Raw genomic sequence first — 27783 nt, forward strand, 5'->3', positions numbered from 1 at the left:
AGAACAAAAAATTGGCAAAGTAGTCAAATTCATCGTCGGGAAAGACAAATTTCGAATACTTGAGTGTTTAGAAGTGATTAATTACATAACAGAATATGGTCAAGGTCACTTCCTTTACTCCCGTATAGTTGATAAAATTATGACTACAATTCCCATTTTTTAATAGCAAGCTTTAGTAAAATGTAGGAGTTTGCTATATTTAAAAATCAGATAATTTGCATAAGATTGGTCTGTGAATTGACGACGTCACTGTGATTCATTTTCCGAGAAATCCAAGTGAAAAATAATGTTCATGTAAGGAGTTAAAATACTTTTGTCACCCGTACAACTTGCATAACATCCAAATGCACATTCACATTTTTTTTCTCAGTATTTCTATATAGAGTCTCTGATATTTCGTTTTCTCATTTAGTACCTGTCACTAAATCAGCAACGGAAGGTGAAATGTTTGTTTCTACTTTTCGCGCAAAGCTAAAGCATGTCTATCTATGTTAGCCGTCCCTTATTTAGCAGTTTAGAACTAGAGGAGAAACAGCTAGTCATCACCACCCACCGCCAAATCTTTGGCTAATCTTTAACCAACGATGAATAGGATAAAGAGCCACTTTATAACTCCACCACGACTGAAAAGGCGAGTATTTTGGGTGTGACGGAGATTCCATCCCGCGACCATGAGATTGCAAGTCGAGACCCCTAAATACCTGGCCTATGACACCATATACAAAATATCATGTTCAATGGCACTTCCTAAGAACTCGTGGCCTCTCTTTCCCGAATGTACGAATAGAGGTAATCTAAACACCGTGATGTGATTTCGTTTAATTCAGTTTCTGTTTATAATTTATTTTTATATATACCTATAACGAATGTCAACAAATCAATTGACATTGGGCTTTACACTGATAAGTCGAAGGTGCTACAAACGCGAAAACAAAAAGTCACAGTATTATATCATCCTGAGAACAATAAACATTAAGTGTCAAGTTAATCATGTTACATTTGCATGTTATGTTGTGTACCAAACATTATTATAAGCCTACTTGTTCAGTGGAATGTCATTTTGTAAGAACTTTCAAGGAACTGTTTTCACAGGTGCCACTTGAAATAATTTCATACGTTCATCACTACTAACGAAGAAATCTCAAGAATATGGTTTCAAATTAATGTACATTATCCTAACTGTTAAAAATAAATAATCGAGGGGGTGTAGCTCAGTGGTAGAGCATTCGACTGCAGATCGAGAGGTCCCTGGTTCAATCCCGGGCGCCCCCTATGTGTACCTTTTTGTTGTGTACCAACATCGTAAACAGTAACGGAAGATTTTAACATAATCTTACGTTGGAGGAGAAGGAAAGACCTTCCACAATTTTTTCGGGGATTAGTTGAACGCTTGACTGGAATTTGTGATTCAAAGTTCGACAATTGGAACTTGTTATCGTTCTCAACTACAAATAAGTAAACCTGTAGTCACTGGAAATTAAACAGTTTAAATGAATCTAAATAATTATACAAATTCGAATGAATTGTACACAAACCAGTGGAACACATTTCTCTTTATGCGTGTATTTTACACATATTTTCTCTACGTTACATAGTTTTCTCTATGCACAGTTCCAAATATCCATACCTATTTGATAGTCACGCTGTAAAATAAAACTCTACATACTCGTCAAGCTTCTCGTTCGAAATATCGCGGAATTCCATAACTCAAAACTCGTCAGTTCAAATCCTCGTATCCACCAAATGGTTCTTACGATGGGTTCTTATTATGTACAAATTTTCTTAAAGTTTGTAAAACTGTAACAATGTGATATTTTGTGTGTGTGTGTTAGTACATCAGGGTATACAACCAGTGTTTCTTTTCGTTCACTGAGTGAATACGACCACATGCGCGCCACGTCACCGTTAGTTTGTTTGGAGGGTAGTGATACTAGGCCTAACCTAAGAGAGCATTCTTATTTTCACTTACGTCGCTTGATTTACAGTGTCGGATGTAAAACAACGTCTTTAGCAAATTATGGTCCATTACTATATTAAATTGAATGGACCTGTTACATCACAGCTTCATAAAACATTTAAGTATTTCGATATCTTTGGCGAAAAATATTACAAAAGGTAAAGTGACGATCGATCGTTCAAATAGAGAGAATATGGTATTTAAGGGAAAACCTACTTTTCTCTTAATTTGGTAATAAATGATCCAATATAACATTATAAGCATACAGGCTCGAAATGGCCCTCTGGAGGAGCTCAGAAATTCAATGCTAGCGATTGGCGTTAGATTTTATACAATACCACATAATATTTCTTGCACATTAAGATTTCGTTGCATCGTATTAGCAACAGTAAATCTTCTAGCGTGTACTGTCGGTGCTAGAATGATTCTGACTGGCTGCCTTGCTTCTAGTCAGTAGTCAAAAATTAGAGACAGCGGAAGGCGTAAACACAAAACAAATACATAAGCATATTCATCATTATAACTTCACATTGTAGAAATACCATATGAAGTAAGTGTTTATTGTTCTCTTCAAATATATATATACACATATACTGTAATGTAAATATCACTGAATATAAAACATTGTTTAAGAAGTGTGTTTTGTTTACAAGAACAAAAAATTGGCAAAGTAGTCAAATTCATCGTCGGGAAAGACAAATTTCGAATACTTGAGTGTTTAGAAGTGATTAATTACATAACAGAATATGGTCAAGGTCACTTCCTTTACTCCCGTATAGTTGATAAAATTATGACTACAATTCCCATTTTTAATAGCAAGCTTTAGTAAAATGTAGGAGTTTGCTATATTTAAAAATCAGATAATTTGCATAAGATTGGTCTGTGAATTGACGACGTCACTGTGATTCATTTTCCGAGAAATCCAAGTGAAAAATAATGTTCATGTAAGGAGTTAAAATACTTTTGTCACCCGTACAACTTGCATAACATCCAAATGCACATTCACATTTTTTTCTCAGTATTTCTATATAGAGTCTCTGATATTTCGTTTTCTCATTTAGTACCTGTCACTAAATCAGCAACGGAAGGTGAAATGTTTGTTTCTACTTTTCGCGCAAAGCTAAAGCATGTCTATCTATGTTAGCCGTCCCTTATTTAGCAGTTTAGAACTAGAGGAGAAACAGCTAGTCATCACCACCCACCGCCAAATCTTTGGCTAATCTTTAACCAACGATGAATAGGATAAAGAGCCACTTTATAACTCCACCACGACTGAAAAGGCGAGTATTTTGGGTGTGACGGAGATTCCATCCCGCGACCATGAGATTGCAAGTCGAGACCCCTAAATACCTGGCCTATGACACCATATACAAAATATCATGTTCAATGGCACTTCCTAAAACTCGTGGCCTCTCTTTCCCGAATGTACGAATAGAGGTAATCTAAACACCGTGATGTGATTTCGTTTAATTCAGTTTCTGTTTATAATTTATTTTTATATATACCTATAACGAATGTCAACAAATCAATTGACATTGGGCTTTACACTGATAAGTCGAAGGTGCTACAAACGCGAAAACAAAAGTCACAGTATTATATCATCCTGAGAACAATAAACATTAAGTGTCAAGTTAATCATGTTACATTTGCATGTTATGTTGTGTACCAAACATTATTATAAGCCTACTTGTTCAGTGGAATGTCATTTTGTAAGAACTTTCAAGGAACTGTTTTCACAGGTGCCACTTGAAATAATTTCATACGTTCATCACTACTAACGAAGAAATCTCAAGAATATGGTTTCAAATTAATGTACATTATCCTAACTGTTAAAAATAAATAATCGAGGGGGTGTAGCTCAGTGGTAGAGCATTCGACTGCAGATCGAGAGGTCCCTGGTTCAATCCCGGCGCCCCTATGTGTACCTTTTGTTGTGTACCAACATCGTAAACAGTAACGGAAGATTTTAACATAATCTTACGTTGGAGGAGAAGGAAAGACCTTCCACAATTTTTTCGGGGATTAGTTGAACGCTTGACTGGAATTTGTGATTCAAAGTTCGACAATTGGAACTTGTTATCGTTCTCAACTACAAATAAGTAAACCTGTAGTCACTGGAAATTAAACAGTTTAAATGAATCTAAATAATTATACAAATTCGAATGAATTGTACACAAGCCAGTGGAACACATTTCTCTTTATGCGTGTATTTTACACATATTTTTCTCTACGTTACATAGTTTTCTCTATGCACAGTTCCAAATATCCATACCTATTTGATAGTCACGCTGTAAAATAAAACTCTACATACTCGTCAAGCTTCTCGTTCGAAATATCGCGGAATTCCATAACTCAAAACTCGTCAGTTCAAATCCTCGTATCCACCAAATGGTTCTTACGATGGGTTCTTATTATGTACAAATTTTCTTAAAGTTTGTAAAACTGTAACAATGTGATATTTTGTGTGTGTGTGTTAGTACATCAGGGTATACAACCAGTGTTTCTTTTCGTTCACTGAGTGAATACGACCACATGCGCGCCACGTCACCGTTAGTTTGTTTGGAGGGTAGTGATACTAGGCCTAACCTAAGAGAGCATTCTTATTTTCACTTACGTCGCTTGATTTACAGTGTCGGATGTAAAACAACGTCTTTAGCAAATTATGGTCCATTACTATATTAAATTGAATGGACCTGTTACATCACAGCTTCATAAAAACATTTAAGTATTTCGATATCTTTGGCGAAAAATATTACAAAAGGTAAAGTGACGATCGATCGTTCAAATAGAGAGAATATGGTATTTAAGGGAAAACCTACTTTTCTCTTAATTTGGTAATAAATGATCCAATATAACATTATAAGCATACAGGCTCGAATTGGCCCTCTGGAGAAGCTCAGAAATTCAATGCTGGCGATTGGCGTTAGATTTTATACAATACCACATAATATTTCTTGCACATTAAGATTTCGTTGCATCGTATTAGCAACAGTAAATCTTCTAGCGTGTACTGTCGGTGCTAGAATGATTCTGACTGGCTGCCTTGCTTCTAGTCAGTAGTCAAAAATTAGAGACAGCGGAAGGCGTAAACACAAAACAAATACATAAGCATATTCATCATTATAACTTCACATTGTAGAAATACCATATGAAGTAAGTGTTTATTGTTCTCTTCAAATATATATATACACATATACTGTAATGTAAATATCACTGAATATAAAACATTGTTTAAGAAGTGTGTTTTGTTTACAAGAACAAAAAATTGGCAAAGTAGTCAAATTCATCGTCGGGAAAGACAAATTTCGAATACTTGAGTGTTTAGAAGTGATTAATTACATAACAGAATATGGTCAAGGTCACTTCCTTTACTCCCGTATAGTTGATAAAATTATGACTACAATTCCCATTTTTTAATAGCAAGCTTTAGTAAAATGTAGGAGTTTGCTATATTTAAAAATCAGATAATTTGCATAAGATTGGTCTGTGAATTGACGACGTCACTGTGATTCATTTTCCGAGAAATCCAAGTGAAAAATAATGTTCATGTAAGGAGTTAAAATACTTTTGTCACCCGTACAACTTGCATAACATCCAAATGCACATTCACATTTTTTTTCTCAGTATTTCTATATAGAGTCTCTGATATTTCGTTTTCTCATTTAGTACCTGTCACTAAATCAGCAACGGAAGGTGAAATGTTTGTTTCTACTTTTCGCGCAAAGCTAAAGCATGTCTATCTATGTTAGCCGTCCCTTATTTAGCAGTTTAGAACTAGAGGAGAAACAGCTAGTCATCACCACCCACCGCCAAATCTTTGGCTAATCTTTAACCAACGATGAATAGGATAAAGAGCCACTTTATAACTCCACCACGACTGAAAAGGCGAGTATTTTGGGTGTGACGGAGATTCCATCCCGCGACCATGAGATTGCAAGTCGAGACCCCTAAATACCTGGCCTATGACACCATATACAAAATATCATGTTCAATGGCACTTCCTAAAAACTCGTGGCCTCTCTTTCCCGAATGTACGAATAGAGGTAATCTAAACACCGTGATGTGATTTCGTTTAATTCAGTTTCTGTTTATAATTTATTTTTATATATACCTATAACGAATGTCAACAAATCAATTGACATTGGGCTTTACACTGATAAGTCGAAGGTGCTACAAACGCGAAAACAAAAGTCACAGTATTATATCATCCTGAGAACAATAAACATTAAGTGTCAAGTTAATCATGTTACATTTGCATGTTATGTTGTGTACCAAACATTATTATAAGCCTACTTGTTCAGTGGAATGTCATTTTGTAAGAACTTTCAAGGAACTGTTTTCACAGGTGCCACTTGAAATAATTTCATACGTTCATCACTACTAACGAAGAAATCTCAAGAATATGGTTTCAAATTAATGTACATTATCCTAACTGTTAAAAATAAATAATCGAGGGGGTGTAGCTCAGTGGTAGAGCATTCGACTGCAGATCGAGAGGTCCCTGGTTCAATCCCGGGCGCCCCTATGTGTACCTTTTTGTTGTGTACCAACATCGTAAACAGTGACGGAAGATTTTAACATAATCTTACGTTGGAGGAGAAGGAAAGACCTTCCACAATTTTTTCGGGGATTAGTTGAACGCTTGACTGGAATTTGTGATTCAAAGTTCGACAATTGGAACTTGTTATCGTTCTCAACTACAAATAAGTAAACCTGTAGTCACTGGAAATTAAACAGTTTAAATGAATCTAAATAATTATACAAATTCGAATGAATTGTACACAAGCCAGTGGAACACATTTCTCTTTATGCGTGTATTTTACACATATTTTTCTCTACGTTACATAGTTTTCTCTATGCACAGTTCCAAATATCCATACCTATTTGATAGTCACGCTGTAAAATAAAACTCTACATACTCGTCAAGCTTCTCGTTCGAAATATCGCGGAATTCCATAACTCAAAACTCGTCAGTTCAAATCCTCGTATCCACCAAATGGTTCTTACGATGGGTTCTTATTATGTACAAATTTTCTTAAAGTTTGTAAAACTGTAACAATGTGATATTTTGTGTGTGTGTGTTAGTACATCAGGGTATACAACCAGTGTTTCTTTTCGTTCACTGAGTGAATACGACCACATGCGCGCCACGTCACCGTTAGTTTGTTTGAGGGTAGTGATACTAGGCCTAACCTAAGAGAGCATTCTTATTTTCACTTACGTCGCTTGATTTACAGTGTCGGATGTAAAACAACGTCTTTAGCAAATTATGGTCCATTACTATATTAAATTGAATGGACCTGTTACATCACAGCTTCATAAAAACATTTAAGTATTTCGATATCTTTGGCGAAAAATATTACAAAAGGTAAAGTGACGATCGATCGTTCAAATAGAGAGAATATGGTATTTAAGGGAAAACCTACTTTTCTCTTAATTTGGTAATAAATGATCCAATATAACATTATAAGCATACAGGCTCGAATTGGCCCTCTGGAGGAGCTCAAAAATTCAATGCTAGCGATTGGCGTTAGATTTTATACAATACCACATAATATTTCTTGCACATTAAGATTTCGTTGCATCGTATTAGCAACAGTAAATCTTCTAGCGTGTACTGTCGGTGCTAGAATGATTCTGACTGGCTGCCTTGCTTCTAGTCAGTAGTCAAAAATTAGAGACAGCGGAAGGCGTAAACACAAAACAAATACATAAGCATATTCATCATTATAACTTCACATTGTAGAAATACCATATGAAGTAAGTGTTTATTGTTCTCTTCAAATATATATATACACATATACTGTAATGTAAATATCACTGAATATAAAACATTGTTTAAGAAGTGTGTTTTGTTTACAAGAACAAAAAATTGGCAAATTCATCGTCGGGAAAGACGAATTTCGAATACTTGAGTGTTTAGAAGTGATTAATTACATAACAGAATATGGTCAAGGTCACTTCCTTTACTCCCGTATAGTTGATAAAATTATGACTACAATTCCCATTTTTTAATAGCAAGCTTTAGTAAAATGTAGGAGTTTGCTATATTTAAAAATCAGATAATTTGCATAAGATTGGTCTGTGAATTGACGACGTCACTGTGATTCATTTTCCGAGAAATCCAAGTGAAAAATAATGTTCATGTAAGGAGTTAAAATACTTTTGTCACCCGTACAACTTGCATAACATCCAAATGCACATTCACATTTTTTTTTCTCAGTATTTCTATATAGAGTCTCTGATATTTCGTTTTCTCATTTAGTACCTGTCACTAAATCAGCAACGGAAGGTGAAATGTTTGTTTCTACTTTTCGCGCAAAGCTAAAGCATGTCTATCTATGTTAGCCGTCCCTTATTTAGCAGTTTAGAACTAGAGGAGAAACAGCTAGTCATCACCACCCACCGCCAAATCTTTGGCTAATCTTTAACCAACGATGAATAGGATAAAGAGCCACTTTATAACTCCACCACGACTGAAAAGGCGAGTATTTTGGGTGTGACGGAGATTCCATCCCGCGACCATGAGATTGCAAGTCGAGACCCCTAAATACCTGGCCTATGACACCATATACAAAATATCATGTTCAATGGCACTTCCTAAAAACTCGTGGCCTCTCTTTCCCGAATGTACGAATAGAGGTAATCTAAACACCGTGATGTGATTTCGTTTAATTCAGTTTCTGTTTATAATTTATTTTTATATATACCTATAACGAATGTCAACAAATCAATTGACATTGGGCTTTACACTGATAAGTCGAAGGTGCTACAAACGCGAAAACAAAAAGTCACAGTATTATATCATCCTGAGAACAATAAACATTAAGTGTCAAGTTAATCATGTTACATTTGCATGTTATGTTGTGTACCAAACATTATTATAAGCCTACTTGTTCAGTGGAATGTCATTTTGTAAGAACTTTCAAGGAACTGTTTTCACAGGTGCCACTTGAAATAATTTCATACGTTCATCACTACTAACGAAGAAATCTCAAGAATATGGTTTCAAATTAATGTACATTATCCTAACTGTTAAAAATAAATAATCGAGGGGGTGTAGCTCAGTGGTAGAGCATTCGACTGCAGATCGAGAGGTCCCTGGTTCAATCCCGGGCGCCCCCTATGTGTACCTTTTTGTTGTTTACCAACATCGTAAACAGTGACGGAAGATTTTAACATAATCTTACGTTGGAGGAGAAGGAAAGACCTTCCACAATTTTTTCGGGGATTAGTTGAACGCTTGACTGGAATTTGTGATTCAAAGTTCGACAATTGGAACTTGTTATCGTTCTCAACTACAAATAAGTAAACCTGTAGTCACTGGAAATTAAACAGTTTAAATGAAACTAAATAATTATACAAATTCGAATGAATTGTACACAAGCCAGTGGAACACATTTCTCTTTATGCGTGTATTTTACACATATTTTTCTCTACGTTACATAGTTTTCTCTATGCACAGTTCCAAATATCCATACCTATTTGATAGTCACGCTGTAAAATAAAACTCTACATACTCGTCAAGCTTCTCGTTCGAAATATCGCGGAATTCCATAACTCAAAACTCGTCAGTTCAAATCCTCGTATCCATCAAATGGTTCTTACGATGGGTTCTTATTATGTACAAATTTTCTTAAAGTTTGTAAAACTGTAACAATGTGATATTTTGTGTGTGTGTGTTAGTACATCAGGGTATACAACCAGTGTTTCTTTTCGTTCACTGAGTGAATACGACCACATGCGCGCCACGTCACCGTTAGTTTGTTTGGAGGGTAGTGATACTAGGCCTAACCTAAGAGACCATTCTTATTTTCACTTGCGTCGCTTGATTTACAGTGTCGGATGTAAAACAACGTCTTTAGCAAATTATGGTCCATTACTATATTAAATTGAATGGACCTGTTACATCACAGCTTCATAAAAACATTTAAGTATTTCGATATCTTTGGCAAAAAATATTACAAAAGGTAAAGTGACGATCGATGGTTCAAATAGAGAGAATATCGTATTTAAGCGAAAACCTACTTTTCTCTTAATTTGGTAATAAATGATCCAATATAATATTATAAGCATACAGGCTCGAATTGGCCCTCTGGAGGAGCTCAGAAATTCAATGCTAGCGATTGGCGTTAGATTTTATACAATACCACATAATATTTCTTGCACATTAAGATTTCGTTGCATCGTATTAGCAACAGTAAATCTTCTAGCGTGTACTGTCGGTGCTAGAATGATTCTGACTGGCTGCCTTGCTTCTAGTCAGTAGTCAAAAATTAGAGACAGCGGAAGGCGTAAACACAAAACAAATACATAAGCATATTCATCATTATAACTTCACATTGTAGAAATACCATATGAAGTAAGTGTTTATTGTTCTCTTCAAATATATATATACACATATACTGTAATGTAAATATCACTGAATATAAAACATTGTTTAAGAAGTGTGTTTTGTTTACAAGAACAAAAAATTGGCAAAGTAGTCAAATTCATCGTCGGGAAAGACAAATTTCGAATACTTGAGTGTTTAGAAGTGATTAATTACATAACAGAATATGGTCAAGGTCACTTCCTTTACTCCCGTATAGTTGATAAAATTATGACTACAATTCCCATTTTTAATAGCAAGCTTTAGTAAAATGTAGGAGTTTGCTATATTTAAAAATCAGATAATTTGCATAAGATTGGTCTGTGAATTGACGACGTCACTGTGATTCATTTTCCGAGAAATCCAAGTGAAAAATAATGTTCATGTAAGGAGTTAAAATACTTTTGTCACCCGTACAACTTGCATAACATCCAAATGCACATTCACATTTTTTTTCTCAGTATTTCTATATAGAGTCTCTGATATTTCGTTTTCTCATTTAGTACCTGTCACTAAATCAGCAACGGAAGGTGAAATGTTTGTTTCTACTTTTCGCGCAAAGCTAAAGCATGTCTATCTATGTTAGCCGTCCCTTATTTAGCAGTTTAGAACTAGAGGAGAAACAGCTAGTCATCACCACCCACCGCCAAATCTTTGGCTAATCTTTAACCAACGATGAATAGGATAAAGAGCCACTTTATAACTCCACCACGACTGAAAAGGCGAGTATTTTGGGTGTGACGGAGATTCCATCCCGCGACCATGAGATTGCAAGTCGAGACCCCTAAATACCTGGCCTATGACACCATATACAAAATATCATGTTCAATGGCACTTCCTAAAACTCGTGGCCTCTCTTTCCCGAATGAACGAATAGAGGTAATCTAAACACCGTGATGTGATTTCGTTTAATTCAGTTTCTGTTTATAATTTATTTTTATATATACCTATAACGAATGTCAACAAATCAATTGACATTGGGCTTTACACTGATAAGTCGAAGGTGCTACAAACGCGAAAACAAAAGTCACAGTATTATATCATCCTGAGAACAATAAACATTAAGTGTCAAGTTAATCATGTTACATTTGCATGTTATGTTGTGTACCAAACATTATTATAAGCCTACTTGTTCAGTGGAATGTCATTTTGTAAGAACTTTCAAGGAACTGTTTTCACAGGTGCCACTTGAAATAATTTCATACGTTCATCACTACTAACGAAGAAATCTCAAGAATATGGTTTCAAATTAATGTACATTATCCTAACTGTTAAAAATAAATAATCGAGGGGGTGTAGCTCAGTGGTAGAGCATTCGACTGCAGATCGAGAGGTCCCTGGTTCAATCCCGGGCGCCCACTAGGTGTACATTTTTGTTGTGTACCAACATCGTAAACAGTGACGGAAGATTTCAACATAATCTTATGTTGGAGGAGAAGGAAAGACCTTCCACAATTTTTTCGGGGATTAGTTGAACGCTTGACTGGAATTTGTGATTCAAAGTTCGACAATTGGAACTTGTTATCGTTCTCAACTACAAATAAGTAAACCTGTAGTCACTGGAAATTAAACAGTTTAAATGAATCTAAATAATTATACAAATTCGAATGAATTGTACACAAGCCAGTGGAACACATTTCTCTTTATGCGTGTATTTTACACATATTTTTCTCTACGTTACATAGTTTTCTCTATGCACAGTTCCAAATATCCATACCTATTTGATAGTCACGCTGTAAAATAAAACTCTACATACTCGTCAAGCTTCTCGTTCGAAATATCGCGGAATTTCATAACTCAAAACTCGTCAGTTCAAATCCTCGTATCCATCAAATGGTTCTTACGATGGGTTCTTATTATGTACAAATTTTCTTAAAGTTTGTAAAACTGTAACAATGTGATATTTTGTGTGTGTGTGTTAGTACATCAGGGTATACAACCAGTGTTTCTTTTCGTTCACTGAGTGAATACGACCACATGCGCGCCACGTCACCGTTAGTTTGTTTGGAGGGTAGTGATACTAGGCCTAACCTAAGAGAGCATTCTTATTTTCACTTGCGTCGCTTGATTTACAGTGTCGGATGTAAAACAGAGTCTTTAGCAAATTATGGTCCATTACTATATTACATTGAATGGACCTGTTACATCACAGCTTCATAAAACATTTAAGTATTTCGATATCTTTGGCGAAAAATATTACAAAAGGTAAAGTGACGATCGATCGTTCAAATAGAGAGAATATGGTATTTAAGGGAAAACCTACTTTTCTCTTAATTTGGTAATAAATGATCCAATATAACATTATAAGCATACAGGCTCGAATTGGCTCTCTGGAGGAGCTCAGAAATTCAATGCTGGCGATTGGCGTTAGATTTTATACAATACCACATAATATTTCTTGCACATTAAGATTTCGTTGCATCGTATTAGCAACAGTAAATCTTCTAGCGTGTACTGTCGGTGCTAGAATGATTCTGACTGGCTGCCTTGCTTCTAGTCAGTAGTCAAAAATTAGAGACAGCGGAAGGCGTAAACACAAAACAAATACATAAGCATATTCATCATTATAACTTCACATTGTAGAAATACCATATGAAGTAAGTGTTTATTGTTCTCTTCAAATATATATATACACATATACTGTAATGTAAATATCACTGAATATAAAACATTGTTTAAGAAGTGTGTTTTGTTTACAAGAACAAAAAATTGGCAAAGTAGTCAAATTCATCGTCGGGAAAGACAAATTTCGAATACTTGAGTGTTTAGAAGTGATTAATTACATAACAGAATATGGTCAAGGTCACTTCCTTTACTCCCGTATAGTTGATAAAATTATGACTACAATTCCCATTTTTTAATAGCAAGCTTTAGTAAAATGTAGGAGTTTGCTATATTTAAAAATCAGATAATTTGCATAAGATTGGTCTGTGAATTGACGACGTCACTGTGATTCATTTTCCGAGAAATCCAAGTGAAAAATAATGTTCATGTAAGGAGTTAAAATACTTTTGTCACCCGTACAACTTGCATAACATCCAAATGCACATTCACATTTTTTTTCTCAGTATTTCTATATAGAGTCTCTGATATTTCGTTTTCTCATTTAGTACCTGTCACTAAATCAGCAACGGAAGGTGAAATGTTTGTTTCTACTTTTCGCGCAAAGCTAAAGCATGTCTATCTATGTTAGCCGTCCCTTATTTAGCAGTTTAGAACTAGAGGAGAAACAGCTAGTCATCACCACCCACCGCCAAATCTTTGGCTAATCTTTAACCAACGATGAATAGGATAAAGAGCCACTTTATAACTCCACCACGACTGAAAAGGCGAGTATTTTGGGTGTGACGGAGATTCCATCCCGCGACCATGAGATTGCAAGTCGAGACCCCTAAATACCTGGCCTATGACACCATATACAAAATATCATGTTCAATGGCACTTCCTAAAACTCGTGGCCTCTCTTTCCCGAATGAACGAATAGAGGTAATCTAAACACCGTGATGTGATTTCGTTTAATTCAGTTTCTGTTTATAATTTATTTTTATATATACCTATAACGAATGTCAACAAATCAATTGACATTGGGCTTTACACTGATAAGTCGAAGGTGCTACAAACGCGAAAACAAAAGTCACAGTATTATATCATCCTGAGAACAATAAACATTAAGTGTCAAGTTAATCATGTTACATTTGCATGTTATGTTGTGTACCAAACATTATTATAAGCCTACTTGTTCAGTGGAATGTCATTTTGTAAGAACTTTCAAGGAACTGTTTTCACAGGTGCCACTTGAAATAATTTCATACGTTCATCACTACTAACGAAGAAATCTCAAGAATATGGTTTCAAATTAATGTACATTATCCTAACTGTTAAAAATAAATAATCGAGGGGGTGTAGCTCAGTGGTAGAGCATTCGACTGCAGATCGAGAGGTCCCTGGTTCAATCCCGGGCGCCCCCTATGTGTACCTTTTTGTTGTTTACCAACATCGTAAACAGTGACGGAAGATTTTAACATAATCTTACGTTGGAGGAGAAGGAAAGACCTTCCACAATTTTTTCGGGGATTAGTTGAACGCTTGACTGGAATTTGTGATTCAAAGTTCGACAATTGGAACTTGTTATCGTTCTCAACTACAAATAAGTAAACCTGTAGTCACTGGAAATTAAACAGTTTAAATGAATCTAAATAATTATACAAATTCGAATGAATTGTACACAAGCCAGTGGAACACATTTCTCTTTATGCGTGTATTTTACACATATTTTTCTCTACGTTACATAGTTTTCTCTATGCACAGTTCCAAATATCCATACCTATTTGATAGTCACGCTGTAAAATAAAACTCTACATACTCGTCAAGCTTCTCGTTCGAAATATCGCGGAATTTCATAACTCAAAACTCGTCAGTTCAAATCCTCGTATCCATCAAATGGTTCTTACGATGGGTTCTTATTCTGTACAAATTTTCTTAAAGTTTGTAAAACTGTAACAATGTGATATTTTGTGTGTGTGTGTTAGTACATCAGGGTATACAACCAGTGTTTCTTTTCGTTCACTGAGTGAATACGACCACATGCGCGCCACGTCACCGTTAGTTTGTTTGGAGGGTAGTGATACTAGGCCTAACCTAAGAGATCATTCTTATTTTCACTTGCGTCGCTTCATTTACAGTGTCGGATGTAAAACAGAGTCTTTAGCAAATTATGGTCCATTACTATATTACATTGAATGGACCTGTTACATCACAGCTTCATAAGGACATTTAAGTATTTCGATATCTTTGGCGAAAAAATATTACAAAAGGTAAAGTGACGATCGATGGTTCAAATAGAGAGAATATGGTATTTAAGCGAAAACTTACTTTTCTCTTAATTTGGTAATAAATGATCCAATATAACATTATAAGCATACAGGCTCGAATTGGCTCTCTGGAGGAGCTCAGAAATTCAATGCTGGCGATTGGCGTTAGATTTTATACAATACCACATAATATTTCTTGCACATTAAGATTTCGTTGCATCGTATTAGCAACAGTAAATCTTCTAGCGTGTACTGTCGGTGCTAGAATGATTCTGACTGGCTGCCTTGCTTCTAGTCAGTAGTCAAAATTAGAGACAGCGGAAGGCGTAAACACAAAACAAATACATAAGCATATTCATCATTATAACTTCACATTGTAGAAATACCATATGAAGTAAGTGTTTATTGTTCTCTTCAAATATATATATACACATATACTGTAATGTAAATATCACTGAATATAAAACATTGTTTAAGAAGTGTGTTTTGTTTACAAGAACAAAAAATTGGCAAAGTAGTCAAATTCATCGTCGGGAAAGACAAATTTCGAATACTTGAGTGTTTAGAAATGATTAATTACATAACAGAATATGGTCAAGGTCACTTCCTTTACTCCCGTATAGTTGATAAAATTATGACTACAATTCCCATTTTTAATAGCAAGCTTTAGTAAAATGTAGGAGTTTGCTATATTTAAAAAAAATCAGATAATTTGCATAAGATTGGTCTGTGAATTGACGACGTCACTGTGATTCATTTTCCGAGAAATCCAAGTGAAAAATAATGTTCATGTAAGGAGTTAAAATACTTTTGTCACCCGTACAACTTGCATAACATCCAAATGCACATTCACATTTTTTTTCTCAGTATTTCTATATAGAGTCTCTGATATTTCGTTTTCTCATTTAGTACCTGTCACTAAATCAGCAACGGAAGGTGAAATGTTTGTTTCTACTTTTCGCGCAAAGCTAAAGCATGTCTATCTATGTTAGCCGTCCCTTATTTAGCAGTTTAGAACTAGAGGAGAAACAGCTAGTCATCACCACCCACCGCCAAATCTTTGGCTAATCTTTAACCAACGATGAATAGGATAAAGAGCCACTTTATAACTCCACCACGACTGAAAAGGCGAGTATTTTGGGTGTGACGGAGATTCCATCCCGCGACCATGAGATTGCAAGTCGAGACCCCTAAATACCTGGCCTATGACACCATATACAAAATATCATGTTCAATGGCACTTCCTAAAACTCGTGGCCTCTCTTTCCCGAATGAACGAATAGAGGTAATCTAAACACCGTGATGTGATTTCGTTTAATTCAGTTTCTGTTTATAATTTATTTTTATATATACCTATAACGAATGTCAACAAATCAATTGACATTGGGCTTTACACTGATAAGTCGAAGGTGCTACAAACGCGAAAACAAAAGTCACAGTATTATATCATCCTGAGAACAATAAACATTAAGTGTCAAGTTAATCATGTTACATTTGCATGTTATGTTGTGTACCAAACATTATTATAAGCCTACTTGTTCAGTGGAATGTCATTTTGTAAGAACTTTCAAGGAACTGTTTTCACAGGTGCCACTTGAAATAATTTCATACGTTCATCACTACTAACGAAGAAATCTCAAGAATATGGTTTCAAATTAATGTACATTATCCTAACTGTTAAAAATAAATAATCGAGGGGGTGTAGCTCAGTGGTAGAGCATTCGACTGCAGATCGAGAGGTCCCTGGTTCAATCCCGGGCGCCCCCTATGTGTACCTTTTTGTTGTTTACCAACATCGTAAACAGTGACGGAAGATTTTAACATAATCTTACGTTGGAGGAGAAGGAAAGACCTTCCACAATTTTTTCGGGGATTAGTTGAACGCTTGACTGGAATTTGTGATTCAAAGTTCGACAATTGGAACTTGTTATCGTTCTCAACTACAAATAAGTAAACCTGTAGTCACTGGAAATTAAACAGTTTAAATGAATCTAAATAATTATACAAATTCGAATGAATTGTACACAAACCAGTGGAACACATTTCTCTTTATGCGTGTATTTTACACATATTTTTCTCTACGTTACATAGTTTTCTCTATGCACAGTTCCAAATATCCATACCTATTTGATAGTCACGCTGTAAAATAAAACTCTACATACTCGTCAAGCTTCTCGTTCGAAATATCGCGGAATTTCATAACTCAAAACTCGTCAGTTCAAATCCTCGTATCCATCAAATGGTTCTTACGATGGGTTCTTATTCTGTACAAATTTTCTTAAAGTTTGTAAAACTGTAACAATGTGATATTTTGTGTGTGTGTGTTAGTACATCAGGGTATACAACCAGTGTTTCTTTTCGTTCACTGAGTGAATACGACCACATGCGCGCCACGTCACCGTTAGTTTGTTTGGAGGGTAGTGATACTAGGCCTAACCTAAGAGATCATTCTTATTTTCACTTGCGTCGCTTCATTTACAGTGTCGGATGTAAAACAGAGTCTTTAGCAAATTATGGTCCATTACTATATTACATTGAATGGACCTGTTACATCACAGCTTCATAAGGACATTTAAGTATTTCGATATCTTTCGCAAAAAAATATTACAAAAGGTAAAGTGACGATCGATGGTTCAAATAGAGAGAATATGGTATTGAAGCGAAAACTTACTTTTCTCTTAATTTGGTAATAAATGATCCAATATAACATTATAAGCATACAGGCTCGAATTGGCTCTCTGGAGGAGCTCAGAAATTCAATGCTGGCGATTGGCGTTAGATTTTATACAATACCACATAATATTTCTTGCACATTAAGATTTCGTTGCATCGTATTAGCAACAGTAAATCTTCTAGCGTGTACTGTCGGTGCTAGAATGATTCTGACTGGCTGCCTTGCTTCTAGTCAGTAGTCAAAAATTAGAGACAGCGGAAGGCGTAAACACAAAACAAATACATAAGCATATTCATCATTATAACTTCACATTGTAGAAATACCATATGAAGTAAGTGTTTATTGTTCTCTTCAAATATATATATACACTGAATATATACTGTAATGTAAATATCACTGAATATAAAACATTGTTTAAGAAGTGTGTTTTGTTTACAAGAACAAAAAACTGGCAAAATATCACTGAATATAAAACATTGTTTAAGTGTGTTTTGTTTACAAATTCATCGTCGGGAAAGACAAATTTCGAATACTTGAGTGTTTAGAAATGATTAATTACATAACAGAATATGGTCAAGGTCACTTCCTTTACTCCCGTATAGTTGATAAAATTATGACTACAATTCCCATTTTTTAATAGCAAGCTTTAGTAAAATGTAGGAGTTTGCTATATTTAAAAATCAGATAATTTGCATAAGATTGGTCTGTGAATTGACGACGTCACTGTGATTCATTTTCCGAGAAATCCAAGTGAAAAATAATGTTCATGTAAGGAGTTAAAATACTTTTGTCACCCGTACAACTTGCATAACATCCAAATGCACATTCACATTTTTTTTCTCAGTATTTCTATATAGAGTCTCTGATATTTCGTTTTCTCATTTAGTACCTGTCACTAAATCAGCAACGGAAGGTGAAATGTTTGTTTCTACTTTTCGCGCAAAGCTAAAGCATGTCTATCTATGTTAGCCGTCCCTTATTTAGCAGTTTAGAACTAGAGGAGAAACAGCTAGTCATCACCACCCACCGCCAAATCTTTGGCTAATCTTTAACCAACGATGAATAGGATAAAGAGCCACTTTATAACTCCACCACGACTGAAAAGGCGAGTATTTTGGGTGTGACGGAGATTCCATCCCGCGACCATGAGATTGCAAGTCGAGACCCCTAAATACCTGGCCTATGACACCATATACAAAATATCATGTTCAATGGCACTTCCTAAAACTCGTGGCCTCTCTTTCCCGAATGAACGAATAGAGGTAATCTAAACACCGTGATGTGATTTCGTTTAATTCTGTTTCTGTTTATAATTTATTTTTATATATACCTATAACGAATGTCAACAAATCAATTGACATTGGGCTTTACACTGATAAGTCGAAGGTGCTACAAACGCGAAAACAAAAAGTCACAGTGTTATATCATCCTGAGAACAATAAACATTAAGTGTCAAGTTAATCATGTTACATTTGCATGTTATGTTGTGTACCAAACATTATTATAAGCCTACTTGTTCAGTGGAATGTCATTTTGTAAGAACTTTCAAGGAACTGTTTTCACAGGTGCCACTTGAAATAATTTCATACGTTCATCACAACTAACGAAGAAATCTCAAGAATATGGTTTCAAATTAATGTACATTATCCTAACTGTTAAAAATAAATAATCGAGGGGGTGTAGCTCAGTGGTAGAGCATTCGACTGCAGATCGAGAGGTCCCTGGTTCAATCCCGGGCGCCCCCTATGTGTACCTTTTTGTTGTTTACCAACATCGTAAACAGTGACGGAAGATTTTAACATAATCTTACGTTGGAGGAGAAGGAAAGACCTTCCACAATTTTTTCGGGGATTAGTTGAACGCTTGACTGGAATTTGTGATTCAAAGTTCGACAATTGGAACTTGTTATCGTTCTCAACTACAAATAAGTAAACCTGTAGTCACTGGAAATTAAACAGTTTAAATGAATCTAAATAATTATACAAATTCGAATGAATTGTACACAAGCCAGTGGAACACATTTCTCTTTATGCGTGTATTTTACACATATTTTTCTCTACGTTACATAGTTTTCTCTATGCACAGTTCCAAATATCCATACCTATTTGATAGTCACGCTGTAAAATAAAACTCTACATACTCGTCAAGCTTCTCGTTCGAAATATCGCGGAATTTCATAACTCAAAACTCGTCAGTTCAAATCCTCGTATCCATCAAATGGTTCTTACGATGGGTTCTTATTCTGTACAAATTTTCTTAAAGTTTGTAAAACTGTAACAATGTGATATTTTGTGTGTGTGTGTTAGTACATCAGGGTATACAACCAGTGTTTCTTTTCGTTCACTGAGTGAATACGACCACATGCGCGCCACGTCACCGTTAGTTTGTTTGGAGGGTAGTGATACTAGGCCTAACCTAAGAGATCATTCTTATTTTCACTTGCGTCGCTTCATTTACAGTGTCGGATGTAAAACAGAGTCTTTAGCAAATTATGGTCCATTACTATATTACATTGAATGGACCTGTTACATCACAGCTTCATAAGGACATTTAAGTATTTCGATATCTTTGGCGAAAAATATTACAAAAGGTAAAGTGACGATCGATGGTTGAAATAGAGAGAATATGGTATTTAAGCGAAAACCTAATTTTCTCTTAATTTGGTAATAAATGATCCAATATAACATTATAAGCATACAGGCTCGAATTGGCTCTCTGGAGGAGCTCAGAAATTCAATGCTGGCGATTGGCGTTAGATTTTATACAATACCACATAATATTTCTTGCACATTAAGATTTCGTTGCATCGTATTAGCAACAGTAAATCTTCTAGCGTGTACTATCGGTGCTAGAATGATTCTGACTGGCTGCCTTGCTTCTAGTCAGTAGTCAAAAATTAAAGACAGCGGAAGGCGTAAACACAAAACAAATACATAAGCATATTCATCATTATAACTTCACATTGTAGAAATACCATATGAAGTAAGTGTTTATTGTTCTCTTCAAATATATATATATACACATATACTGTAATGTAAATATCACTGAATATAAAACATTGTTTAAGAAGTGTGTTTTGTTTACAAGAACAAAAAATTGGCAAATTCATCGTCGAGAAAGACGAATTTCGAATACTTGAGTGTTTAGAAATGATTAATTACATAACAGAATATGGTCAAGGTCACTTCCTTTACTCCCGTATAGTTGATAAAATTATGACTACAATTCCCATTTTTTAATAGCAAGCTTTAGTAAAATGTAGGAGTTTGCTATATTTAAAAATCAGATAATTTGCATAAGATTGGTCTGTGAATTGACGACGTCACTGTGATTCATTTTCCGAGAAATCCAAGTGAAAAATAATGTTCATGTAAGGAGTTAAAATACTTTTGTCACCCGTACAACTTGCATAACATCCAAATGCACATTCACATTTTTTTTCTCAGTATTTCTATATAGAGTCTCTGATATTTCGTTTTCTCATTTAGTACCTGTCACTAAATCAGCAACGGAAGGTGAAATGTTTGTTTCTACTTTTCGCGCAAAGCTAAAGCATGTCTATCTATGTTAGCCGTCCCTTATTTAGCAGTTTAGAACTAGAGGAGAAACAGCTAGTCATCACCACCCACCGCCAAATCTTTGGCTAATCTTTAACCAACGATGAATAGGATAAAGAGCCACTTTATAACTCCACCACGACTGAAAAGGCGAGTATTTTGGGTGTGACGGAGATTCCATCCCGCGACCATGAGATTGCAAGTCGAGACCCCTAAATACCTGGCCTATGACACCATATACAAAATATCATGTTCAATGGCACTTCCTAAAACTCGTGGCCTCTCTTTCCCGAATGAACGAATAGAGGTAATCTAAACACCGTGATGTGATTTCGTTTAATTCTGTTTCTGTTTATAATTTATTTTTATATATACCTATAACGAATGTCAACAAATCAATTGACATTGGGCTTTACACTGATAAGTCGAAGGTGCTACAAACGCGAAAACAAAAAGTCACAGTGTTATATCATCCTGAGAACAATAAACATTAAGTGTCAAGTTAATCATGTTACATTTGCATGTTATGTTGTGTACCAAACATTATTATAAGCCTACTTGTTCAGTGGAATGTCATTTTGTAAGAACTTTCAAGGAACTGTTTTCACAGGTGCCACTTGAAATAATTTCATACGTTCATCACAACTAACGAAGAAATCTCAAGAATATGGTTTCAAATTAATGTACATTATCCTAACTGTTAAAAATAAATAATCGAGGGGGTGTAGCTCAGTGGTAGAGCATTCGACTGCAGATCGAGAGGTCCCTGGTTCAATCCCGGGCGCCCCCTATGTGTACCTTTTTGTTGTTTACCAACATCGTAAACAGTGACGGAAGATTTTAACATAATCTTACGTTGGAGGAGAAGGAAAGACCTTCCACAATTTTTTCGGGGATTAGTTGAACGCTTGACTGGAATTTGTGATTCAAAGTTCGACAATTGGAACTTGTTATCGTTCTCAACTACAAATAAGTAAACCTGTAGTCACTGGAAATTAAACAGTTTAAATGAATCTAAATAATTATACAAATTCGAATGAATTGTACACAAGCCAGTGGAACACATTTCTCTTTATGCGTGTATTTTACACATATTTTTCTCTACGTTACATAGTTTTCTCTATGCACAGTTCCAAATATCCATACCTATTTGATAGTCACGCTGTAAAATAAAACTCTACATACTCGTCAAGCTTCTCGTTCGAAATATCGCGGAATTTCATAACTCAAAACTCGTCAGTTCAAATCCTCGTATCCATCAAATGGTTCTTACGATGGGTTCTTATTCTGTACAAATTTTCTTAAAGTTTGTAAAACTGTAACAATGTGATATTTTGTGTGTGTGTGTTAGTACATCAGGGTATACAACCAGTGTTTCTTTTCGTTCACTGAGTGAATACGACCACATGCGCGCCACGTCACCGTTAGTTTGTTTGGAGGGTAGTGATACTAGGCCTAACCTAAGAGATCATTCTTATTTTCACTTGCGTCGCTTCATTTACAGTGTCGGATGTAAAACAGAGTCTTTAGCAAATTATGGTCCATTACTATATTACATTGAATGGACCTGTTACATCACAGCTTCATAAGGACATTTAAGTATTTCGATATCTTTGGCGAAAAATATTACAAAAGGTAAAGTGACGATCGATGGTTCAAATAGAGAGAATATGGTATTTAAGCGAAAACCTAATTTTCTCTTAATTTGGTAATAAATGATCCAATATAACATTATAAGCATACAGGCTCGAATTGGCTCTCTGGAGGAGCTCAGAAATTCAATGCTGGCGATTGGCGTTAGATTTTATACAATACCACATAATATTTCTTGCACATTAAGATTTCGTTGCATCGTATTAGCAACAGTAAATCTTCTAGCGTGTACTGTCGGTGCTAGAATGATTCTGACTGGCTGCCTTGCTTCTAGTCAGTAGTCAAAATTAGAGACAGCGGAAGGCGTAAACACAAAACAAATACATAAGCATATTCATCATTATAACTTCACATTGTAGAAATACCATATGAAGTAAGTGTTTATTGTTCTCTTCAAATATATATATATACACATATACTGTAATGTAAATATCACTGAATATAAAACATTGTTTAAGAAGTGTGTTTTGTTTACAAGAACAAAAAAAACAAATACATAAGCATATTCATCATTATAACTTCACATTGTAGAAATACCATATGAAGTAAGTGTTTATTGTTCTCTTCAAATATATATATATACACATATACTGTAATGTAAATATCAAATTCATCGTCGGGAAAGACGAATTTCGAATACTTGAGTGTTTAGAAATGATTAATTACATAACAGAATATGGTCAAGGTCACTTCCTTTACTCCCGTATAGTTGATAAAATTATGACTACAATTCCCATTTTTAATAGCAAGCTTTAGTAAAATGTAGGAGTTTGCTATATTTAAAAATCAGATAATTTGCATAAGATTGGTCTGTGAATTGACGACGTCACTGTGATTCATTTTCCGAGAAATCCAAGTGAAAAATAATGTTCATGTAAGGAGTTAAAATACTTTTGTCACCCGTACAACTTGCATAACATCCAAATGCACATTCACATTTTTTTTCTCAGTATTTCTATATAGAGTCTCTGATATTTCGTTTTCTCATTTAGTACCTGTCACTAAATCAGCAACGGAAGGTGAAATGTTTGTTTCTACTTTTCGCGCAAAGCTAAAGCATGTCTATCTATGTTAGCCGTCCCTTATTTAGCAGTTTAGAACTAGAGGAGAAACAGCTAGTCATCACCACCCACCGCCAAATCTTTGGCTAATCTTTAACCAACGATGAATAGGATAAAGAGCCACTTTATAACTCCACCACGACTGAAAAGGCGAGTATTTTGGGTGTGACGGAGATTCCATCCCGCGACCATGAGATTGCAAGTCGAGACCCCTAAATACCTGGCCTATGACACCATATACAAAATATCATGTTCAATGGCACTTCCTAAAAACTCGTGGCCTCTCTTTCCCGAATGAACGAATAGAGGTAATCTAAACACCGTGATGTGATTTCGTTTAATTCTGTTTCTGTTTATAATTTATTTTTATATATACCTATAACGAATGTCAACAAATCAATTGACATTGGGCTTTACACTGATAAGTCGAAGGTGCTACAAACGCGAAAACAAAAAGTCACAGTGTTATATCATCCTGAGAACAATAAACATTAAGTGTCAAGTTAATCATGTTACATTTGCATGTTATGTTGTGTACCAAACATTATTATAAGCCTACTTGTTCAGTGGAATGTCATTTTTGTAAGAACTTTCAAGGAACTGTTTTCACAGGTGCCACTTGAAATAATTTCATACGTTCATCACAACTAACGAAGAAATCTCAAGAATATGGTTTCAAATTAATGTACATTATCCTAACTGTTAAAAATAAATAATCGAGGGGGTGTAGCTCAGTGGTAGAGCATTCGACTGCAGATCGAGAGGTCCCTGGTTCAATCCCGGCGCCCCCTATGTGTAACTTTTTGTTGTTTACCAACATCGTAAACAGTGACGGAAGATTTTAACATAATCTTACGTTGGAGGAGAAGGAAAGACCTTCCACAATTTTTTCGGGGATTAGTTGAACGCTTGACTGGAATTTGTGATTCAAAGTTCGACAATTGGAACTTGTTATCGTTCTCAACTACAAATAAGTAAACCTGTAGTCACTGGAAATTAAACAGTTTAAATGAATCTAAATAATTATACAAATTCGAATGAATTGTACACAAGCCAGTGGAACACATTTCTCTTTATGCGTGTATTTTACACATATTTTTCTCTACGTTACATAGTTTTCTCTATGCACAGTTCCAAATATCCATACCTATTTGATAGTCACGCTGTAAAATAAAACTCTACATACTCGTCAAGCTTCTCGTTCGAAATATCGCGGAATTTCATAACTCAAAACTCGTCAGTTCAAATCCTCGTATCCATCAAATGGTTCTTACGATGGGTTCTTATTCTGTACAAATTTTCTTAAAGTTTGTAAAACTGTAACAATGTGATATTTTGTGTGTGTGTGTTAGTACATCAGGGTATACAACCAGTGTTTCTTTTCGTTCACTGAGTGAATACGACCACATGCGCGCCACGTCACCGTTAGTTTGTTTGGAGGGTAGTGATACTAGGCCTAACCTAAGAGATCATTCTTATTTTCACTTGCGTCGCTTCATTTACAGTGTCGGATGTAAAACAGAGTCTTTAGCAAATTATGGTCCATTACTATATTACATTGAATGGACCTGTTACATCACAGCTTCATAAGGACATTTAAGTATTTCGATATCTTTGGCGAAAAATATTACAAAAGGTAAAGTGACGATCGATGGTTCAAATAGAGAGAATATGGTATTTAAGCGAAAACCTAATTTTCTCTTAATTTGGTAATAAATGATCCAATATAACATTATAAGCATACAGGCTCGAATTGGCTCTCTGGAGGAGCTCAGAAATTCAATGCTGGCGATTGGCGTTAGATTTTATACAATACCACATAATATTTCTTGCACATTAAGATTTCGTTGCATCGTATTAGCAACAGTAAATCTTCTAGCGTGTACTGTCGGTGCTAGAATGATTCTGACTGGCTGCCTTGCTTCTAGTCAGTAGTCAAAAATTAGAGACAGCGGAAGGCGTAAACACAAAACAAATACATAAGCATATTCATCATTATAACTTCACATTGTAGAAATACCATATGAAGTAAGTGTTTATTGTTCTCTTCAAATATATATATATACACATATACTGTAATGTAAATATCACTGAATATAAAACATTGTTTAAGAAGTGTGTTTTGTTTACAAGAACAAAAAATTGCTTCTAGTCAGTAGTCAAAAATTAAGGACAGCGGAAGGCGTAAACACAAAACAAATACATAAGCATATGTAGAAATACCATATGTAAGTCAAATTCATCGTCGAGAAAGACGAATTTCGAATACTTGAGTGTTTAGAAATGATTAATTACATAACAGAATATGGTCAAGGTCACTTCCTTTACTCCCGTATAGTTGATAAAATTATGACTACAATTCCCATTTTTTAATAGCAAGCTTTAGTAAAATGTAGGAGTTTGCTATATTTAAAAATCAGATAATTTGCATAAGATTGGTCTGTGAATTGACGACGTCACTGTGATTCATTTTCCGAGAAATCCAAGTGAAAAATAATGTTCATGTAAGGAGTTAAAATACTTTTGTCACCCGTACAACTTGCATAACATCCAAATGCACATTCACATTTTTTTTCTCAGTATTTCTATATAGAGTCTCTGATATTTCGTTTTCTCATTTAGTACCTGTCACTAAATCAGCAACGGAAGGTGAAATGTTTGTTTCTACTTTTCGCGCAAAGCTAAAGCATGTCTATCTATGTTAGCCGTCCCTTATTTAGCAGTTTAGAACTAGAGGAGAAACAGCTAGTCATCACCACCCACCGCCAAATCTTTGGCTAATCTTTAACCAACGATGAATAGGATAAAGAGCCACTTTATAACTCCACCACGACTGAAAAGGCGAGTATTTTGGGTGTGACGGAGATTCCATCCCGCGACCATGAGATTGCAAGTCGAGACCCCTAAATACCTGGCCTATGACACCATATACAAAATATCATGTTCAATGGCACTTCCTAAAATTCTCGTGGCCTCTCTTTCCCGAATGAACGAATAGAGGTAATCTAAACACCGTGATGTGATTTCGTTTAATTCTGTTTCTGTTTATAATTTATTTTTATATATACCTATAACGAATGTCAACAAATCAATTGACATTGGGCTTTACACTGATAAGTCGAAGGTGCTACAAACGCGAAAACAAAAAGTCACGGTGTTATATCATCCTGAGAACAATAAACATTAAGTGTCAAGTTAATCATGTTACATTTGCATGTTATGTTGTGTACCAAACATTATTATAAGCCTACTTGTTCAGTGGAATGTCATTTTTGTAAGAACTTTCAAGGAACTGTTTTCACAGGTGCCACTTGAAATAATTTCATACGTTCATCACAACTAACGAAGAAATCTCAAGAATATGGTTTCAAATTAATGTACATTATCCTAACTGTTAAAAATAAATAATCGAGGGGGTGTAGCTCAGTGGTAGAGCATTCGACTGCAGATCGAGAGGTCCCTGGTTCAATCCCGGGCGCCCCCTATGTGTAACTTTTTGTTGTTTACCAACATCGTAAACAGTGACGGAAGATTTTAACATAATCTTACGTTGGAGGAGAAGGAAAGACCTTCCACAATTTTTTCGGGGATTAGTTGAACGCTTGACTGGAATTTGTGATTCAAAGTTCGACAATTGGAACTTGTTATCGTTCTCAACTACAAATAAGTAAACCTGTAGTCACTGGAAATTAAACAGTT

General features: G+C 35.2%; 11 non-coding genes across 11 annotated transcripts; all 11 read left to right on the plus strand.

The window, feature by feature from the left end:
* The first annotated feature begins 1200 nt into the window (after nucleotides 1-1200).
* On the plus strand, nucleotides 1201-1272 carry TRNAC-GCA (transfer RNA cysteine (anticodon GCA)). Its single transcript has one exon. It is a non-coding gene; the product is annotated as a tRNA-Cys (tRNA).
* Nucleotides 1273-3804: 2532 nt separating this feature from the next.
* On the plus strand, nucleotides 3805-3875 carry TRNAC-GCA (transfer RNA cysteine (anticodon GCA)). The gene has a single exon. It is a non-coding gene; the product is annotated as a tRNA-Cys (tRNA).
* Nucleotides 3876-6410: 2535 nt separating this feature from the next.
* On the plus strand, nucleotides 6411-6482 carry TRNAC-GCA (transfer RNA cysteine (anticodon GCA)). The gene has a single exon. It is a non-coding gene; the product is annotated as a tRNA-Cys (tRNA).
* Nucleotides 6483-9010: 2528 nt separating this feature from the next.
* On the plus strand, nucleotides 9011-9082 carry TRNAC-GCA (transfer RNA cysteine (anticodon GCA)). Its single transcript has one exon. It is a non-coding gene; the product is annotated as a tRNA-Cys (tRNA).
* Nucleotides 9083-11617: 2535 nt separating this feature from the next.
* Nucleotides 11618-11689, plus strand: TRNAC-GCA (transfer RNA cysteine (anticodon GCA)). Its single transcript has one exon. It is a non-coding gene; the product is annotated as a tRNA-Cys (tRNA).
* A 2535-nt stretch (nucleotides 11690-14224) lies between these two features.
* TRNAC-GCA (transfer RNA cysteine (anticodon GCA)) lies at nucleotides 14225-14296 on the plus strand. Its single transcript has one exon. It is a non-coding gene; the product is annotated as a tRNA-Cys (tRNA).
* Nucleotides 14297-16834: 2538 nt separating this feature from the next.
* Nucleotides 16835-16906, plus strand: TRNAC-GCA (transfer RNA cysteine (anticodon GCA)). Its single transcript has one exon. It is a non-coding gene; the product is annotated as a tRNA-Cys (tRNA).
* Nucleotides 16907-19486: 2580 nt separating this feature from the next.
* Nucleotides 19487-19558, plus strand: TRNAC-GCA (transfer RNA cysteine (anticodon GCA)). The gene has a single exon. It is a non-coding gene; the product is annotated as a tRNA-Cys (tRNA).
* Nucleotides 19559-22088: 2530 nt separating this feature from the next.
* Nucleotides 22089-22160, plus strand: TRNAC-GCA (transfer RNA cysteine (anticodon GCA)). Its single transcript has one exon. It is a non-coding gene; the product is annotated as a tRNA-Cys (tRNA).
* Nucleotides 22161-24804: 2644 nt separating this feature from the next.
* TRNAC-GCA (transfer RNA cysteine (anticodon GCA)) lies at nucleotides 24805-24875 on the plus strand. The gene has a single exon. It is a non-coding gene; the product is annotated as a tRNA-Cys (tRNA).
* A 2621-nt stretch (nucleotides 24876-27496) lies between these two features.
* Nucleotides 27497-27568, plus strand: TRNAC-GCA (transfer RNA cysteine (anticodon GCA)). The gene has a single exon. It is a non-coding gene; the product is annotated as a tRNA-Cys (tRNA).
* The last annotated feature ends 215 nt before the right edge of the window (nucleotides 27569-27783 follow it).

The sequence above is a fragment of the Tachypleus tridentatus genome, chromosome 6 (genome assembly GCF_004210375.1).
Source record: "Tachypleus tridentatus isolate NWPU-2018 chromosome 6, ASM421037v1, whole genome shotgun sequence".
Classification (NCBI taxonomy): Eukaryota; Metazoa; Arthropoda; class Merostomata; order Xiphosura; family Limulidae; genus Tachypleus; species Tachypleus tridentatus.